This window comes from Corythoichthys intestinalis, chromosome 6 (assembly GCF_030265065.1).
Source record: "Corythoichthys intestinalis isolate RoL2023-P3 chromosome 6, ASM3026506v1, whole genome shotgun sequence".
Lineage (NCBI taxonomy): Eukaryota > Metazoa > Chordata > Actinopteri > Syngnathiformes > Syngnathidae > Corythoichthys > Corythoichthys intestinalis.
The window spans coordinates 14,949,979-14,969,144 of NC_080400.1; the positions used below are offsets into that span (position 1 = coordinate 14,949,979).

General features: G+C 39.8%; 1 long non-coding RNA gene and 1 pseudogene across 6 annotated transcripts; both read right to left on the reverse strand.

Moving 5' to 3' along the window:
• Positions 1-19,166, reverse strand: part of LOC130917704 (odorant receptor 131-2-like) — a 32,233-nt pseudogene that overhangs the window by 1,375 nt on the left and 11,692 nt on the right.
• On the reverse strand, positions 2,868-5,324 carry LOC130917484 (uncharacterized). 6 transcript variants are annotated; one of them, XR_009063472.1, is made up of 6 exons: positions 4,830-5,324; positions 4,072-4,199; positions 3,782-3,919; positions 3,605-3,680; positions 3,093-3,326; positions 2,868-2,975 (listed from the first exon to the last, which is right to left on the reverse strand). It is a non-coding gene; the product is annotated as an uncharacterized LOC130917484 (long non-coding RNA). The 6 variants fall into 6 exon arrangements; XR_009063471.1 differs by having other exon boundaries at positions 4,896-5,323; XR_009063470.1 differs by lacking the exon at positions 4,830-5,324 and having other exon boundaries at positions 3,093-3,147; positions 3,223-3,326; positions 4,072-4,728.

Sequence of the window (19,166 nt, forward strand, 5' to 3'; positions counted from 1 at the left end):
TCGTACATACATTGTGGGATTCGTAAACACATAGCACGCGAAACACACACACATTGTGGGATTCGTACACACATAGCACGCGAACCACACGCAATTGTGGGATTCGTAAACACATAGCACGCGAAACACACACACATTCACCAAATGTGTGTGTGAATTGTTTTACGCGCATTTGTAACGTGCTTCCAATTACAAATTCCCACTTACGAATGTGTTGATCGTTTTGATACTCGTCATGCGCAACTGAGAAGAACACATGCATTTTTTTTAACTGGAGCCCGTCTTCAGCCAATCAGACGTCTTCTTCTTAAACAGCCAATCACAAGGGCTGGGCTGTTTCATCACGTCACTGCTGTGCGCCTGCAAGTCCGGTGTACTGAGTGACAAGTGACAAATGGGGAGCTTTTGTAAAAGTAGGATCCCAGTTTTTGATCGATTGATTTTTATCGATGCAAGGTGTCCCGTCGAACAAATGTAGCGTACGTGTAGCATACGTTTAACGGTTTTGCCTTTCTCTGTCATTGACAGCTGAAGACGTCCCATCCATTTTGAGTGGGAGGACCTCCCATGCACTTCAAATGGATTGGATGTCAACTGGTGAAAAACTCATTGAACCGCTCAGCAGAGGGATGATGAGAGCAAGATTAGATGTCTAATACTGTACTATATGTGGCATAAATAAGTCTTTTTAAGGCTACTTTCTCCATTTCAAGCCTATTTGAAAGTCATACTTGGGAAAATTCAGACTTAAACCAGACTTCTTAATGTATGATTGTGATGTCTATGCTTAAACCAATTTAAGACCATTTTAAAAGGAAAAAAATAGACATTATAAGCCTGTTAAAAATGCTACCTACAGTGACAGTATTTAAAGGATGGTAGTCTATTACGGATATAAAAAAATATATTTTTTGAAAGACTTGGAGCAACAGAGCTTAACCCTTTCTTGCCAAATGAATCACATTTGATACACTTAGGATTTAGAACTCTTTCCTCAAAAAAAAAAAAAAAAAAAAAAAAAAAATGGATGCAAGTCAACTCATGCATCTGCATGTTCCATGAGAAAAACAGGATTTAACAAGGAAAATAGATATTAGAGCGCTTATTACACATTTTTCTTTACAAATTTGGAAAAAAAAGGTTTAAGACCTTATTTTTCACATTTTGTGATTCTCTGACAATTGCTTCATATTGCAGGCATTAAGGGGTTAAGACCTGCCACATGAATTTTACTACCTTTTTAAACACTTTTTTTATCGCGACAAACCTAATAAGTGATCAATGATGGCAAGAGAGGATAAAGCGCAGCAGCAAATCCTCAGATCTGTTCTTTGGATGCCTTTGAAAGTAAATAGTGACATTGAGAGCAATCAGGAGTTCAATTATGTGAGGTGAGGAGACCAAGTAAGTTTTGAGACATTTTTTTTAAATTTAAATAGACATCTCAGACTCCCAGCCTGTAGGAGGGCACAGGCTAGATCTCCTCGAGCCTTCAGAACTTCAGGAAGGTGGGTCTGGTTGTGCCTGAGATCTCCATTGGCCATATACTCTTCCGCAAACTGAAATGGCATTTTAGGCATTCTGTTACCTATCAGTGCTAAACAACAACAGCAGCAAAGTTTTATTGCAGAGACTCCGAAATCTTAAAATCATTACCTTTAATGTGAAAACCCCACAGCTACTGTTGTTCTGCTGCTTGTTATGGGCCACAGTTTTGGTAGTCCAAGTTTCTATTTGGAACTCACGGCCCGCCAACCTCAAGAAGTTCCTAATTATTGTTTTATAAGCAAAACAATGAACATGAACATTGAACTTTTAACTTCCATATTAACATAATACTAGGAATTTAAACTTTCTGAAGCGGATACCTCCAATTCCGCAAAATTTTGCTCATATTTGTCCTCGTTACTCAAGGGATCGTTGATCACCAGTGTTCTCTTAGAAATGTGGACAATGTATAAAAGGTTAGTTCCTTTGTGTAATTCTGCACAATGACAGATTTATGTAGTTAACTTACTAATGAAATTTAACTTCTGTATGGCATCAGCTAAATTAATAGCTATATATAATACATTCCAGAATTGGTAGGTCTTAAGAAAATATAAGAAACCCACTAACCACTAAAATCCAATGAGCGCATACAGGACAGGACAGGACAAATACACTTTTTTTTCAACAGGGAATTTCCTCTGAAGAACATACAATACCAAATTATTGTTATTTTGGGTTACTGGCGTTAAAATAATATAGCTAAATATTGGCATGAAATAGATTACCTTTCTAACAGGCTGAAATTTTCCCAAAAGCAGACTCCCAGCTACCACAGCAGAGAGTTGGTGAATGGGCTCCTGTTAAAAAAAGGGGTAACAACATTACAACTATACTCCGGCAAAAAATAAATGCATTGAGAAAAACTATATCCAGCACTTGGCTGCTGCCTTTCAATGAGGATATGCATGTATGCATCAAATACTTGCATAGCAAAATAAAAAAATTGGCAAAAGGCAAGAATCTTTGTTATTTGCTAAACACTTATTGCTCCCACTGACTTCATCAGACAGACAGCCGTTGCCTTTTAGCGTATGAAAAGACATGTCATATAATTTATACGGTCCAACGACAGCCTCCACCTTGCCTTGGTCCTCTGCAGCCCACAGTAATTTAACTGAAAACACAACATTGTTAAATCAAAAAAAGTTATTATTTACGGCACTTGACCAGATGACCATCCGGTCAAAATTATCTACTGAATAGGCCAAACCACCAAACAAATCCTGTCGGTCGTTCACCAATTTTGTAAGAGCTGTACGAAGTACAAGGGTACAATTAGATATACATTTTAGAACACCAACAACAACAAAAACTTGCCGTTTTATGTTGCTATTTGTCCGCTCATCCAGCCCATTCGTCTTAGGATGATATGCAGCTGTAACACTCCTTTCAATGCACAGGAGGGCACAAAGGTTATCGTTGAGCTGAAAAATTGATACATTGTAAATAAATCCAATTAAAAAAATAAAAAATAAATAAAAAAGGGGGAAAACAACAATGCCAAAATCCCACTGTGAAAATAATTTAATGCATTCAGATACCTAATTGACAAATTCTCTTCCTTGGTTGGACAGGATTCTTTGGGGGCATCTGTGTCTATAAACAATTGAGCAGATCCGTTATGCCACTTCTGATGCTGTTTTGGTTTTTAAAGGAAAGGCCTCAACCCACTTGGAAAAATAATCGGTGGCAGTAAGAATGTACTGAAAGCCATCCTTGGTTTTTGGGAGAGGCCCAGTCAGGTCTATCCCAACCAACTCCCAAACAGCAGACACCTGTGAAAGGCAAATCCAATATTGAACATATCTCTTACAGCTATTCCTACAAAATCTGAAGAGCACCATGTTTTATCTTTGAAGTTTTTAACTTAATCTGGGTAGATGGCTCCCACCTTGATATGAAGGGAACACATAAAAACCTAATTTTCACGCATGTCCAAATATTAAATACATGCGTGACATTAGACAAAGCTGTTTCCAATTTTTCACGCATGTAATAAAAACCAGAAATACATTTCTTTACTTGATTACACACGGTCACTATAAAAATATACCTTAATGCTTTGTAATGGCTGTGTCACACACAGCCAAAGAGTTACCAGTCCTCTGACATCCGTCGCATTCAGAGACCTTAAAACAAATCGTCATGAGAAACGGGTCAGGTTAATAAGATCTGAAATAGCTCACCAAAATTAGTTAGTGACAAAATGCAGAAATAAACCATCACATACCCATCAGTCAATGTCCACCGTCATGCCATCCCAATAATTTCTGGAGTACATTGAGGATCTGGTTTTAACAGTGCCCGTGTGTGCACCAATTGAAGCCGAGTGTACTTCATTAAACAGTGATCGTGCTTCTGTTTGGGACTGGATCACATATAAACACAAATAACAATTATTTAGCTGTATACACACACACACACACACATATACACACACACACACACACACATATACATATATATATATATATATATATTATAAATAACAGCAACATCACAAATACTTTGCCTACTCACCCTTCAGTTTGAGCTTCTGCATATATCTTCTTAAAGCACATTTCTGAGATTCACTATAAATTAGGGAATTCACCCCTAGACATAAAATTGAAAATCTCCTGGAACCTCTTCTCCATGTTGTACACCAACTGTAAAGCACATGCACAGAAAGACAAATTTGAAAAATGACTTCCAAATACTTTATACATACACTCCCGAAAACAATGATTAGCAGTTAAGCTTTTTTGAAAATTTTTAATATATATAGGACTTAGCTTTCTCAAAATATAATGGCTTAATTGGGTCACTAGCCATTTGTAGATATGGTTAATTTCTGTATGATTTCAAGCACGAAACTCCATTAAAACCCAGGTGACCCAAATGTTTAATGTTTATATCATACAATGCTAACTTCCGTACGCTGTTAACCGGCTATAATGTAAAAAAATCTCTCTTGAACAATAACCGAATCGCCATTAAAACCTTGGCGACCAACATGTTTACTGCTTAGACGTTAACTTCATTACGCTTTTGTCTTGCAATATCATCAATATTCCAATTCAGTCTTTCGTGTATATGTATTTGCTTACAGAGGTTAGCGGACAAAACGCACTATACAATGAATATACTTTAGAAATATTACTCCCTTCCAACGACAACAATAGAAGCAAGGAAGGACGTGTTTACTCCTTATCATGAGACGTTAACTTCGTTACGCTTTTGTCTTGCAATATCAACAATATTCCAATTAAGTATTTCGTGTATATGTAATTGCTTACATAGGTTAGTGGTCAAAAGGCACTATAAAAAGAAAATACTTTAGAAATTTACTCTCTTCTCTCCACCTGCACGACAACCGCATGAACTGCGTCGTAGTCTAAAAGGAATCTCCAGCCGGACTTGAAGGCGCACAGCAGTGACGTAACGAAACAGCCCAGCCCTTGTGATTGGCTGTTTAAGAAGAAGACGTCTGATTGGCTGAAGACGGGCTCCAGTTAAAAAAATGCATGTGTTCTTCTCAGTTGCGCATGACGGGTATCAAAACGATCCACACATTCGTAAGTGGGAATTTGTAATTGGAAGCACGTTACAAATGCGCGTAAAACAATTCACACACACATTTGGTGAATGTGTTTGTGTTTCGCGTGCTATGTGTTTACGAATCCCACGATGTGTGTGTGTTTCGCGTGCTATGTGTTTACGAATCCCACAATGTGTGTGGTTCGCGTGCTATGTGTGTACGAATCCCACGATGTGTGTGTGTTTCGCGTGCTATGTGTTTACGAATCCCACAATGTGTGTACGAATCCCACAATGTGTGTACGTTTCGCATGCTATGTGTTTATGAATCCCACAATGTGTGTACGAGTACTTATGAGACTAATCTGACACAATGTGTGTACGAGTACTTATGAGACTAATCTGACCCCATAGTAGTCAAGCTGGCAGAAACTGTTCGTTCCGCAAGGCTTAACCCTGTGGTAACATTCACTTGTAAAATACCTTGCATGAATGTTAGAGATACAATGAGAAAGGAAAACAAACAGTGAGGCTGGAAACCTCGAGTCTTATCGCACTGCCATCGCACGTTTTATATGTTTTCATGCTCCATTTTGATGCATTGCGTTACCATGCAACACCATCGCTGCAATGTCACCGCCTCTTACAGGCTACACACTCGAACACACGAGCATCACAATGAGTACAAAAAAAAAATGACAGTAAATGCCTTTAACCCTTTCAGGAACCGTGGTCAGCACAGTGGACAGCAATTCAAAGGTTGACGCATAAGACCATTATAGTGTAGATGACATGACAAATGAAATCTCAAATAGCATTATTATTGGAATTAAAATCATACTTTGAGACGATGCGACTGTATACAGTGGTATGAAAAAGTATGCGAACCTTTTGGAATTTCTCATTTCTGCATAAAATCCCCAAATGTGATCTGATGTTTGTCAAAATCATCCAGATGAAAGAACAGTGTCTGCCTCATCTAAAACCACCCAAACATTCATAGGTTTTCATATTTTAATGAGAATAATATGCAAACAATAACAGAAGGGGGGGAAAATAAGTAAGTGAACCATCACATTTAGTATTTTGAGCCCCCATCTTTGGCAGCAATAACTTCAACCAGATGCTTCCTGAAGCGGCAGATCACTCTGGCACATCGATCAGGACTAATCTTGGCCCCTTCTTCTCTACATAACTGCTTTTAGTTCAGTCAGATTCCTGGGATGTCTGGGATGAATCGCTGTCTTTAGGTCATGCCACAGCATCTCAATGGGGTTCAAGTCTGAATTTTGACTTGGCCACTCCAGAGCTTGTTTTTTTTTTTTTCTGAAACCATTCAAAAGTTGATTTACACCTGTGTTTTGGATCATTGTCTTGTTGCAGCATCCATCCTCTTTTTAGCTTCAACTGTCTGACAGACGGCCTCAGGTTTTCCTGCAAAATATCCTGATGAACTTTTGAATTCATTCTTCCATTAATGATTGCAAGTTGTTAAGGCCCTGAGTTAGCAAAACAGCCCCAAGTCATGATGCTCCCGCCACCATGCGTCACGGTGGGGATGAGGTTTGGTGAGCTGTTCCAGTTTTCCTCGACACATGACGTTGTGGTTTTCATCTCAACCAATTCAACTTTTGCTTCATCAGTACACAAAATATTTTGTCAAATCTTTTGTGGAGTGTCCAAGACCCTTTTTGCGAACATTAAACAAGCAACAATGTTTTTTTTTTTTTTGGGCAGCAATGACTTCCTCCCATGAACACTATTCTTGGCCATAGTTTTTTACATATAGTTGATGTGTGAACATCAGTGTTGGGCACGTTACTTTAAAAAAGTAATTAGTAACATTACTCACTACTTCTTCCAAAAAGTAACTGAGTTAGTAACTGAATTACTCTACAGTAAAAGTAACTAATTACCAGGGAAAGTAACCATTTCCGTTAATTTAAAAAGAACTTGTTGTATGTCAAAGAATTTCAAATTTTGTGAGCAGTATTCAAGTCAGGGGAATAGAAAAGAACAGACAGGTAGTTAACTTGTTAGGTGCTTCAGCAGATTGGAATTGCTTACCACATATGTCGACAAAAGCTTTGCCCCGGGACATAAATGCAGCTTCTTTCCTTTAATTTCAACAAACTTGAAATAGTGTCTATATCGCCACCTCTTAAAGGACAATTTTTCTTCTGAATGCTCTGCCATCCCGACCCTGTGCATCTGTTTTGCGTATGTGTGTTTGCCGCACGCGCTGTTCCGGTTTGCTTGTGAAATCACCGGCTCTGATTGGCTTACCACGACACATGACTGTAACCCTCAGCCAATCACAATCACTTCCATCGCAGCTCTCGAGGGGCTGCATTTAGTAGGTAGGCTCGTTTCCCGACAATTCACGTCACCTTCAAAGCGCCTGCCGTTCTCAAGATGGAAGCAGAATAATTGCTGGCTGACAGTGGGAGATGGGAACAAGGCTAGAATCAGGTGTAGCAAACACAGAAACGTTACCAAACTTTGGAAAGCATTGTCTAATTGAATGAGCAGGGACAAACAGCTTGGAGTCAGAAGTACGTGCGCTATTCTCGAACCTGAACGCACCCCAAGTCTTGGATGACAAATCAACAGAGCAGAGAGTCTACTCGACACGGCTGGTAGTTTCTTCAATTTATTCAGAGTAAGTAACGCACCGCTTTTGACCATCAGTAACGGTAACGGTGTTGTAACGGCGGAAAAAGTAATTAGTTAGATTACCCCGTTACTGAAAAAATAACGCTGCTACGTAACGGCGTTATTTATAACGGGGTTACTCCCAACACTGGTGAACATAAGAGGACACTCGGCCCGGCCTCGAGATTTTCACTCGAAGTCCACTCTAAGATGCCTACTAACTTTAATATATCTAAAGTGTGCCTCCTCCATCTGTATATAAAAATTCAGTTTTATTTTTTAAAAAACAAAACATAGGCCTATTGCCATATAGTATATACTATACACTGCCGGTATATGGAAATATTTTTTTTACTTAACTGGTAACTCAACAGGCTTTATTCTTCCTAAAAAAAAAAAAATCAAACCTTAAAAAAAATAAAAAATAAATAAAATATCTACAGTGGGGAGAACAAGTATTTGATACACTGCCAATGGGTTTTCCCAGTGGGGACCCCTGTTTTATTTACCAGTATATTGAAATGCATGCCTTTTAGTTTTTATGGCGCTTTCACGCTCAAGTGGTGGCGCCCTTGCGCTTCCTAACGCGAAGAAGAGCGCGCTCACGTGAAGAAGAGCGCGTTTCCACGCGAAGAAGAAGAAATGCCGCATCCAAGCGAGTGAGCAAGTTAGTGAGAAAGAGAAACACTGCCACGAGCCTACGTTCTTTGTTAATGTTTGTAAAACATCTACAGAGCCAACGCCTGTATGTATCATCTTCTGTGTTGTTGTTGTGTGTTTCCACTCGCGATCGGACACTTAAATCCAGTTCTGTAGTGGTTTAAAAGATGTGCTAATGCTAGCGAACGCATGCTAACTGTTTGTTATTACTGTGTTAGCAGCTAATCATCGCTGATTTACGTTGATGCAAACCTGTTTGTTATTAGGGACGAAATTGATTTGTTTCATTTCTATTTTTAGTTTCAAGTGATGGTTGAATAAAGTCAGCAAATTATTATACCAACGTCTTCTGCATCGTCATTTGGGAGTTTAGCTAGCTGTATAGCCAAGACTGAGCCTTAGTGTCTCGGTGAGGACAGTGCAGTCTATTCCCTCCCGATGCAGTTATTTCCATCTCGCAATGTCTGCAAGTCGCTTTGTTGTAATTTTTCCTCGTGAAGTGAAGACACACTTTCGAGTGTTCGAACCTACGTGCTGTCATTGTTATGTTTACGGCGGCAATGCTCGTGCTAAACTATCGTAACCTTTCATTGTCACCCTTTTTCCTGGTGAAGTGTAGCCAAACTTTGAAGCGAGTGGTTCTTGGCGCCATGCTAGTTTGATGCGTCTGGACAACAAGACACGTCACGACGCAATATGCGTCTTTAGGGATCGTTAAAGGGATCGTTAAGGCTTTTTCATTGTGATGTCGAGGCCTCGAAACACTCGGAACCGGTTCCGAATTGGAATCGGATTTTGATTCCCATCCCTATTGATGAGACAGACGGTGACGGCCACAACAGCGTCAGCTTCCACATGCGTTCTGCAGAGCTCACATTGCGTTACTCCTGAGCCCACGGTTGAAACCAATGATGAAGATGATGAAAAAAGTGAGACCGATCTTGATCCAGACTCATCAGATTATTGGGAGCCACCTCATTCAACTGGGAGCAGCCGAGAGCCTTACCCGTTGTTATGTGCGCAAATAGTTCAACAGTTCAATAGTTTAGTTATGTGTAAAAAACAGTGTTGGGAATAATGCCGTTATAAATAACGCCGTTATTTTTTTTCAGTAACAGGGTAATCTAACTAATTATTTTTTTCCGCCGTTACCGTTACTGACTTTTAATTAATGTGCGCACACATCCGCAGCGAAACTGTTCATAGCTTTGTAGCGATTTGTAATTTCGGAATCGCTGATGAGTTTAGTAACATACACCAGACAATAAATACAGCAGAATGTCCATTTCGCGTAATTGTGGAAGCCCGTCAACATCTTTTCTCCATTTGTCTTCGGCTTGCTCGTAAGGATCAACATTGTTAACATCCTTAAGTTTGATCACATATCTGTTCTTCGCCATAGTAACGAGTTTGTCTCTTCATCGAACTGGAAAGTTAAAAGTTTAATGTCCCACGAGCCCGACCTGCTTCCAATATGGCTGCGTTGTTGTCAAATGTCAAGTGATCCCCCATTCTGTGACGTAAACGCTCGAGCCGAATAGCGCACGTACTTCAGAGCCGGCGTTTTCACACACAAACCGGGACAGCGCGTGCGGCAAACACACACACGCAAAACAGATGCAGAGGGATATGATGGCAGAGCATTCAGAGGAAAACTTGTCCCTAAACACTATTTCAAGTTGGTCGAAATTAAAGGAAAGAACGTGCATGTAAAGTGTAATTTATGTCCCGGAGCAAAGCTTTTGTCGACGTCTGTGGTAAGCAGTTCAAATCTGTTTATTTTTGTTGCACTTCAAGTGTCGGATAAATCTGTTGCTGGTGAGGTGCAATAAATATGACAAGGTTCTATAACACAACTACCTGTCTTTTCTTCTTTATTCAACTGACTCGAATACTGCTCAGAAAATTTCAAATTCTTTTACATACAACAACTTTAATAGTTACTTTCCCTGGTAACTAGTTACTTTTACTATCGAGTAATTCAGTTACTAACTCAGTTACTTTTTGGAAGAAGTAGTGAGTAACTATAACTAATTACTTTTTTAAAGTAACCTGCCCAACACTGGTAAATAAATTGTTGGTAACACTTTATAATAACTATCCGTTTTACTAGTTAATAGATCATTAGTAAATTGTTGATCAATGATTTATTGTTGATTTGGGAAGTATTTGTTAACAGTTTGTTAAGCATTTACAGGGTGTTCCAATATGGTTGACGCCATTCTAAATGCCCATGCTAGTTGATGGATCTTTATAAAACTATATACACTTTATGTTGAAGGTCATAAGTTTTATTGGTTAAATATACAAAGAAAAGAACAAATATTTGTTGGTTCTATGGCAGATTTTCATAAATGTGCAACATGAGCGCTGCCTGCAAAATGCCTTATCAAAATGCCTTTTCTTTTGAAGTGAAAGGCATTTCTTAACCTGAAAAGATATAAATGCCAAACGTTACACACAAAAACTTGAAACGTTTCTACACAAACTGTCTTTCAGGTTAAGAACACCCTGTAAATGCTTAACAAACTGTTAACAGATACTTCACAAATCAACAATAAATCATTTATCAACAGTTTACTAATGATCCATTAACTAGTAAACCGGATAGTTATCATAAAGTGTTACCACATTTTTTTTGCACTAGTTAATGCCAGCAGCATTTGACCTCATTGTTTGTGATTAATTATTGGTATTTGTTATTTATTTATTTGTTTATAAAGAATTTGGGTGTTCCAAAATGTTTTTGTGAATTAATAAGCTTGAACAAAAATTTCATTATTAAAGTAGTAAAAAAAAAAAAAAAAAAACTTTAAAATTATTAGATTAGTCGACTAATCGTAAAAATAGTCGGCTGACTAATCGGGAGGAAATTAGTTGTTTGGGACAGCCCTAGTTATGACATGTGTTCTGTCAGATTTTTCTCCCGAAGGTTTTGTGGCGATGAATAAGCAGTATTTTACATTCAGTTGGATTCTCAATATTATCCAGAGGTGCTAAATAAACAATTTACATCATAAACATACATTTTGAACATGAATACGATGAAAATAAATGCTCAACATTGGGAGAGCGGCGTGCATTCGAGTTGACCACAGCCAAATGCTATGTGTGTGCATGAGGAGTACTTTCCTTTGTGTGCGTCCGTGACCAAACGTAAGTACATCTTCCTTTTTTAATAGAAAGTTCTTGGTGTTTACTTTGGACTTTCAGTGCTGGGGTCTTGACAGATTAGTTATATTTTATTCTATTTGTGTAGAGACAGGCTAGTAAACCAGTAGGCAGGCAAATCTTAGCAAATTAACATTAATTGTTAAGTCTACGTTTTTACAACATGCTATCAAATATTTATTTTTATTTTTTTTAGAAATCGATCATTAACTTCCCTTCGAGCAAGCATAAGAGTGTTTGGGTGACTGTCTTGACATTCATTTGTTTATGTGGTCGACGAAAGAGCCTCATCCATAGCATGCATTTGGCGAACCCTATTTTAGGCTTTGAAAAAGGCACCAAAAAAATTTCTCCCCCCGGTCTTTCAGGGTACTTGGTGTCAAAATTACAGGTACCCATTGCACAGCATTATACCATAGGATTTTTGCTTTTTTTAAAGTTAGAAAAAAATGTTATAAATCGCGACCACACAGTATTCCTATGCAACTCTACAGCTAGGTGTCCGACTTTTGTGATTTGGGGGCGTGGTTTTGCGATAGGTCCATTGACCACACAGCAAGATTAAAAACCTCAGGAAATCCTCCTCCAAATGTTCAAAACAATCAAACTACTGTATGTGTAAAATACAGTGGTTCTTCCCGGGCACTACCATGACGCAACCCGAGAAATGTAAACAATTACATCACAAAGTATCTACCTATAGTTTTCTATCTAAATTGTATTTTATGTTATGTTACACTGTATATTATTTTTCATGTGCTTCTGTTGGAAAAACTTTTGAATGAACTTTGTATCGATGACATCAGTGTTTGTTGTTGTTGTTGAGACTCGTCCTAATTACATGTTAGGCTTCCTCACTTTCCTCTGGTGAACATGCGACCAACCACTTTGTTATCATCACCTCTGAACCTGTCCCCAAATGGCTCATTTAGGCACATTAATAATTCAAAAATGTTTCCACCAAATATTGACTAGATTAATGAGTCCTTTGGGTGTTGCGTGTGCATGTCTGCGGGGATGCCAGTTCAAAAGACCAAAGAAAAAACTTTGTCAGATACACATGATGTCATGTTTACCATTGAAAAACTATGAGAACATTCAAATTTTCAAAACTATTTCAAAAGTGCAATTTATTGTCCAGAAAATACAGTAGCCTAAATCATGTGTCGAATCAGATCTTTCACCCTGAAAACTGGATTTGCATTGCCGAATTTAAAGTGATCCTCTACCTTAAATACATGTTGGCTCTAATAAACCACAATTGTTCTCTCGTACTAAATTACGTTGCTAGAAACACATAAAATGTTAAATCAATGGCAATATTTTATAATATTTACTACATATTTTGACCGTTAGTTGGCGCCATGGTTTGTGTGCTCGCAGTGATGACGTCATTGGGATCTTTCCAAATGTGTACCGTGTTCAACAATTGCTTTTTGCTGCCTAAACTCGCGAAGTAAAATGCCACGATGTGCTGCTTTTGGATGCAATTTCCAAGTGAGTGGTCAAGGTGGAGTTATTATTTTTAGTGAATAAATGTGCATGAGTGGAAGCTTCTCCCCCTTTTTGGTCCCTGTATGCACGTATCCTACCCACCACGCGTTACAACTGGCGCCCGAACATTTTTCCTGGATCCGTCAAGTAAGGGATCCGTCTATATTCTGGATCCGACGGTCCCACCGCGTCTTCAATATTGGTTTCGGATCAGTCTATTTTGTGGAATCGACGGCCTGATCGCGGCTGCGACATTGCCATGGGATCTGTCTACTTCCTGGATCTTCAAGTGAGTAAAAAACGCGGATTTGGATTACTATTGCTATCTTTTTTGTTGACTATTCTTCATGGGAGTTTTCCCCAAATCATACTAAATAATTAAAGCACTATGGCACGCTACAGTGACGACAGTGACTCTTGACGTGGACCTTACAACAATGTTGGAGTTCGTCAGGGAACGCGTGTTTGCGTACTGCTGAGCTCCCGAGTGAAGAGTGGTCAAGGTGGAAATATTATTTTTTGTGAATAAATGTGCATAAATAGAAGCTTCTCCCCTTTTTTGTACTTTTATACACGTATCCTAGCTACCACGCGTTACAATGTACAAGACATGGATTACACAAGGTGTGCTCTTGGCCTGTACTGTATGTAAAGCACACGACAGCTCTGGATGCTAACAATCTACATAATTATATTGGGATAAGTTTGAAAACGCAATATGATTACCTTGAATATCTGCTAATAAAACCGGAGTTCCCAACAGCATACACTCTCGCCCCCAACCGGAGTTCCCAACAGCACTCTATCGCATCACCAGTTTTGCCCAACTTTTGTCTTATCAGGTATTTGCTGGACGCATTTTTCCCTGAAGCTTGTCTTGTGAACGACCGACAGTGCTGTCCTGCTCTTTACTTTTCAGATCTGGTTCAAATAGGAAGGGTAGAACTGACGACATTTTGGGAAAGCTAACGAGTGACATGCTGGAATTTCGGCAACGGGACCGGTGACGTCACGCACTGCGACGAAACAAGAATGGCGACCTATCACTTAAAATAATTTTGCAAACTTTATTAAAACAAAAACATTAAGAGGGGTTTTAATATCAAATTATTATAACTCATACTAACATTTATATTTTAAGAATTACTTGTCTTAAAAATAGAGGATCCCTTTAAATCTGATAAATCTAGTCCAAGGAACCAAAGTGTTGTTGCACAGCCAAAGTTCTGTAGATTCTGAAAGTCCTGGAACTGTGGGCAGGGCTTATATACACATTTCCTATCCACAACCATTGTTAGACTGAACAGTAGGACCCAATGACTATACTAATGTAAAAAACCGACAGCAAAAAAACATTTCAACCCCTTTTTTTACAAAAAATAAAAATGCTTTAATTCTGCAACGCTGGCCTCTACAGGGTTAAAGGGATCCAGGGATAGAAAGACATGTCATGTCATAAAACCCCTCTTAATGTTTGCGTTGTAATAAAATTTGTAAAATTTGAAACCAAAAAATTAACGAGTGGGTCGCAGTTGTTGTTGACGTCGCAAGGTGGTGACGTCACATGGACACGCTGCCGCATTTCCACAGTGTCACTATTTAACTACATAAACATGTCATCGGTTTTCTGCCCTTCCAATTTGAACCTTGTGTAATCCAACTTATTCAAGTATTGTTATGGGGATAGTTAGCACCCAGAGCTGTCGTGTGCTTTACGTATGATTAGGTACATTACAGTGAAACAGCAGTTTCCTTTTTGCATCACACAATAACGTTGATAGTTTGCCTCTACTGAGACGGTCCCTGTACGACCGGTGTCAAAGTAAGTCGAAATTGTTCCCACTGAGGGTTGGACTCCGCCAAGGCTGCCCTATGTCACCGATTCTGTTCATAATTTTTATGGACAGAATTTCTAGGTGCAGCCGAAGCGTTGAGGGGGTCCGGTTTGGTGACCTCAGCATTGTATCTCTGCTTTTTGCAGATGATGTGGTGCTGTTGGCTTCATCAAGTCGTAACCTCTCTCTCACTGGAGCGTTTTGCAGCCGAGTGTGAAGCGGTTGGGATGAAGATCAGCACTTCCAAATCCGAGACCACGGTCCTCAGCCGGAAAAAAGTGGTATGCCCTCTCCGGGTCAGGGATTAGATCCTGCTCCAAATGGAGGAGTTCAAGTATCTTGAGGTCTTGTTCACAAGTGAGGTTAAGAGGGAGCGGGAGATCAACAGGCGGATCGTTGCAACCGTCTGCATTGATGCGGACTCTGTACCGGTCCATTGTGGTGAAGAAGGAGCTGAGTCGAAAGGCGAAGCTGTCGATTTACCAATCGATCTACGTTCCTACTCCCACCTATGGTCACGAGTTGTGGGTCGTGACCGCAAGAACAAGATCCCGGATACAAGTAGCCGATATGAGTTTCCTCCGCAGGGTGTCCGGGATCTCCCTTAGAGATAGGGTGAGAAGCTCTGTTATCTGAGAGGACTCCCCCATGTTGAGAGGAGCCAGTTGAGGTGGCTCGGGCATCTGGTTCAGATGCGTCCTTGACACCTACCTGGAGAGGTGTTCTGTGCATATCCCACCGGCAGAAGACCCCAGGAACGACCCAGGACACGCTGGAGAGCCTGTCTCTCGGCTGGCCAGGGAAAACCTTGGGATCCGTGGCCTCCGGCTAGAGTCTCGGGTTGACGAAGAAGGTGAGTGTGACGTCGATGAATGAGGCCACAGCTAGTAAATGAAGAGCCGAACCTTGCTCACCGCCGGGGGCTGGCCGATCGGTGAAGGCAATCACCCCCGCCGCCATGTGTGACAAGAGTTGGGGCAGTTTTATGTGATTTTTCGTGTTCAAAAGGTGAGGAAGAGACTTGGAAGAGCCGCTCGATTCGGGTTAGCATGTAGCCGAGCTCTGACACCTCCTCTTTTGTTTACGCTCCTTCCTCCGTCCCCGCGGCCGCAGTAGGGAAATTACAAGAGCCGTAGTTGCTAAAGTTCCGGTGGCATGAAATGCCGTTTGGGAGGTGCAAGAAGTCGGCCATTTTGACCAATATGCAGTAATTTGGCCCTGTCATTGTGAATGAATGCTTTTTTAATATTTCATATTCCATTTAGCACAAGACTGTTATTTGTCATGACAATACATTTTATATAGCAGTCGGGGAATAAATGCTTATACAAAGAATATCCTGTAATAATATTCGAGCAGAGAGATAAAAACAAGGACGACATTTTGTGTTGCCCCTGCAGTCTGCAATCTAAGTATATGGCAGCATGCCACAGACTTCCTCTGGATCAACAATATCACTTGAAAGATCAACACATTAACCAGAATTGCTGAAAAACACTTCCTCTTCCATTGGGTTCAATGCTAAATCCGCTGAAATCGCTCATCATGTGACGTCATCATCATGGCGGAGGTACCAGCGCGCTATATTGATAGGACGAGCTAAACGGCAGATTTAAAGACGCATATCTGGTCATCCGCGCTATGCCCAATTCTTGTACAGTTGTATGAAAAACCATATGAACCTTTCGGCATTTCTCACATTTCTGCATAAAATCACCATCAAATGTGATGTGATCTTTGTCAAAATCACACAGATGAAAAAACTCTGCTTTAAAAAAAACAACAACACCCAAACATATTTTAATGAGGAAAGCATTCAAACAATGACAGAAGGGGTGATTTAAGTGAACCCTCTGCCTAAGGAGACTTAACAAGCAATTGAAACCAAATTTTACCAAACAATTTAAGTCAGGTGTGTGCCCAAACACCGATGAGTGGTTTAAAGCTATCCTGCCCACTATAAAACACACACCTGGTAAGAATTGTCTTGATGAGAACCATTGTCTGATGTGCATCATGGCTCAGTCAAAAGAACTCTCTGAAGACCTGCGATCAAGGATTGTTCAATTCAATTCAATCTTATTTGTATAGCCCTATATCACAACGAGGTTGTCTCAAAGGGCTTTGCAGAGGCAATATGATACACAGTCAAAAACAGTAGATGAATTAAATAAAGTTCAAGTCCAAGTCCTGGGGATCCCTCATCCTTAGACCCTCCATGTTGGCAAGGAAAAACTCAGAAAACCCTTTGGGAAAAATGAGAAACCTTGGGGAGAAGCACAGTCAGGAGGATTGTTGATCTGTATAAAGGTGGGAAAGGATACAAAAAGTCTGGATGTTCATCAATCGACAGTCAGAGAACTTGTCTACAAATGGAGAGAGTTTGGCACTGTTGCTTCGCTCCCAAGGAGTGGCCGTCCACCAAAGATGACGCCAAGAGGTCAGCACAGAATACTCAGAGAGGTAAAAAAGAACCCTAGAGTGTCTGCTAAAGACTTTCAGAAATCACTGGTACATTCCAATTTCTATGTGCACACATCAACTATATGTAAAACTATGGCCAAGAATGGTGTTCAAGGGAGGACTCCACGAAGGAAGCTGCTGGTATCGAAAAGAACATTGTTGCTTCTTTAATTAATGTTCGCAAAAAGGCACTTGGACCCTCCACAGTTTTGGCAAAATATATTGTGGACTGATGAAACCACAGTTTAATTGTTCGGGAGCAGTGTTGTTAATATTACTGGAAAAAAGTAATTAATTATAGTTACAAATTACTTCCCCCAAAAAGTAATTGCGTTAGTAACTCAATTACCTGAATGTAAGAGTAATTAGTTACTTGGCAAAGTAGTTGGTGATAATTACTTTTTTTTTTTTCCCTCAAAAAAAAAAAAGAAAAAAAAAAAAAACATTGGCCACACTATGTGAAGTTTTTTGTGAAGGTTTTTGGTACAATTGGCCCGAGCCCAATTACCCAATTATTTACCCTAATTTACCCTTTACCCTGAATCAACTGTTAAAAGTTGTTAAAATTGCTCCCATTATTGCATTAGTTCCCTTCTCTCTACTTTCGACGTATGAAAGTTTTAAAACTGTTTCATCATTTAAAGATAGATTCAAGTCAAGATTTTGCCGATTCTGAAGTATTTTAAGATAAAAAGTTCCTTAGGTTCGCTAGGAAGGTTCTCTACAACAGAGCCGTCCTAAAAAGTCTACTGCTTTAAGATGGCAGCTGTCCACTAACTCATTTAGTGCAATGTCTGTCATTTTGCATCTAGTTATATCTATGTACAGTACATGTGATATCTACCATGTCTACCATATCTACCATAACATGCGGGCGTAGTTTGTAGGCTATCGGCTACAACATGTATTATTGGAGCTACCTAGCATCGCGTTTGCTCGGCGTCACAACTTTCTTGCCTCCTCCCTACTCCTGCTCTGCTCTGTCGTCTCGGTGAGTCCGTCTCCCTCAGACTTTTCGACCAATATAGTAACGCATAGTAACGCATGCCTTTCCGTCCTCAGTAACGGTAACGGCGTTGCCAAGATGAGAGAAGTAATTAATTAGATTACCCACTACTGAAAAAAATAACGCCGTTAGTAACGCCGTTATATTGTAACGCCGTTATTAACAACACTGTTTGGGAGTAACACACAATTTCATGCGTCGAGGAAAAATGGAACGGTTCACCAACATCAACACCTCATCCCCAGCGTGAAGTATGGTGGAGGGAGCATTATGATTTGGAGCTGTTTTGCTGCCTCAAGGACTGTACAACTGATTCAAAAGACAGAAGTAAATCATCTTCTGAATGGTTTCAGAAAAAAATACAAGTTCTGGAGTGGCCAAGTCAAAGTCCAGACTTGAACCCCATTTAGATGCTGTGGCATGACCTAAAGACAGTGATTCATGCCAGACATCCCAGGAATCTGACTGAACTAAAGCAGTTTTGTAGAGAAGAATGGGCCAAGATTAGTACTGATTGATGTGCCAGACTGATGTGGAGTTACAGGAAGCGTCAGGGTGAAGTTATTGCTGCTAAAGGGGGTCATAAAACATTAAATGACATGAAACATTAACTTACTTATCCCCCCCCCCCCCCCCCTTCTTTCAATGTTTGCATACTATCCTCATTAAAATATGAAAACCTAAATATATTTGGGGGGTTTTAGATAAAGCAGACACTGTTCTTTCATCTGTGTGATTTTGACAAACAGATTACATTCGGTGATTTTATTCAGAAATGCAAATTGCAAAAGGTTCAGATACTTTTTCATGCC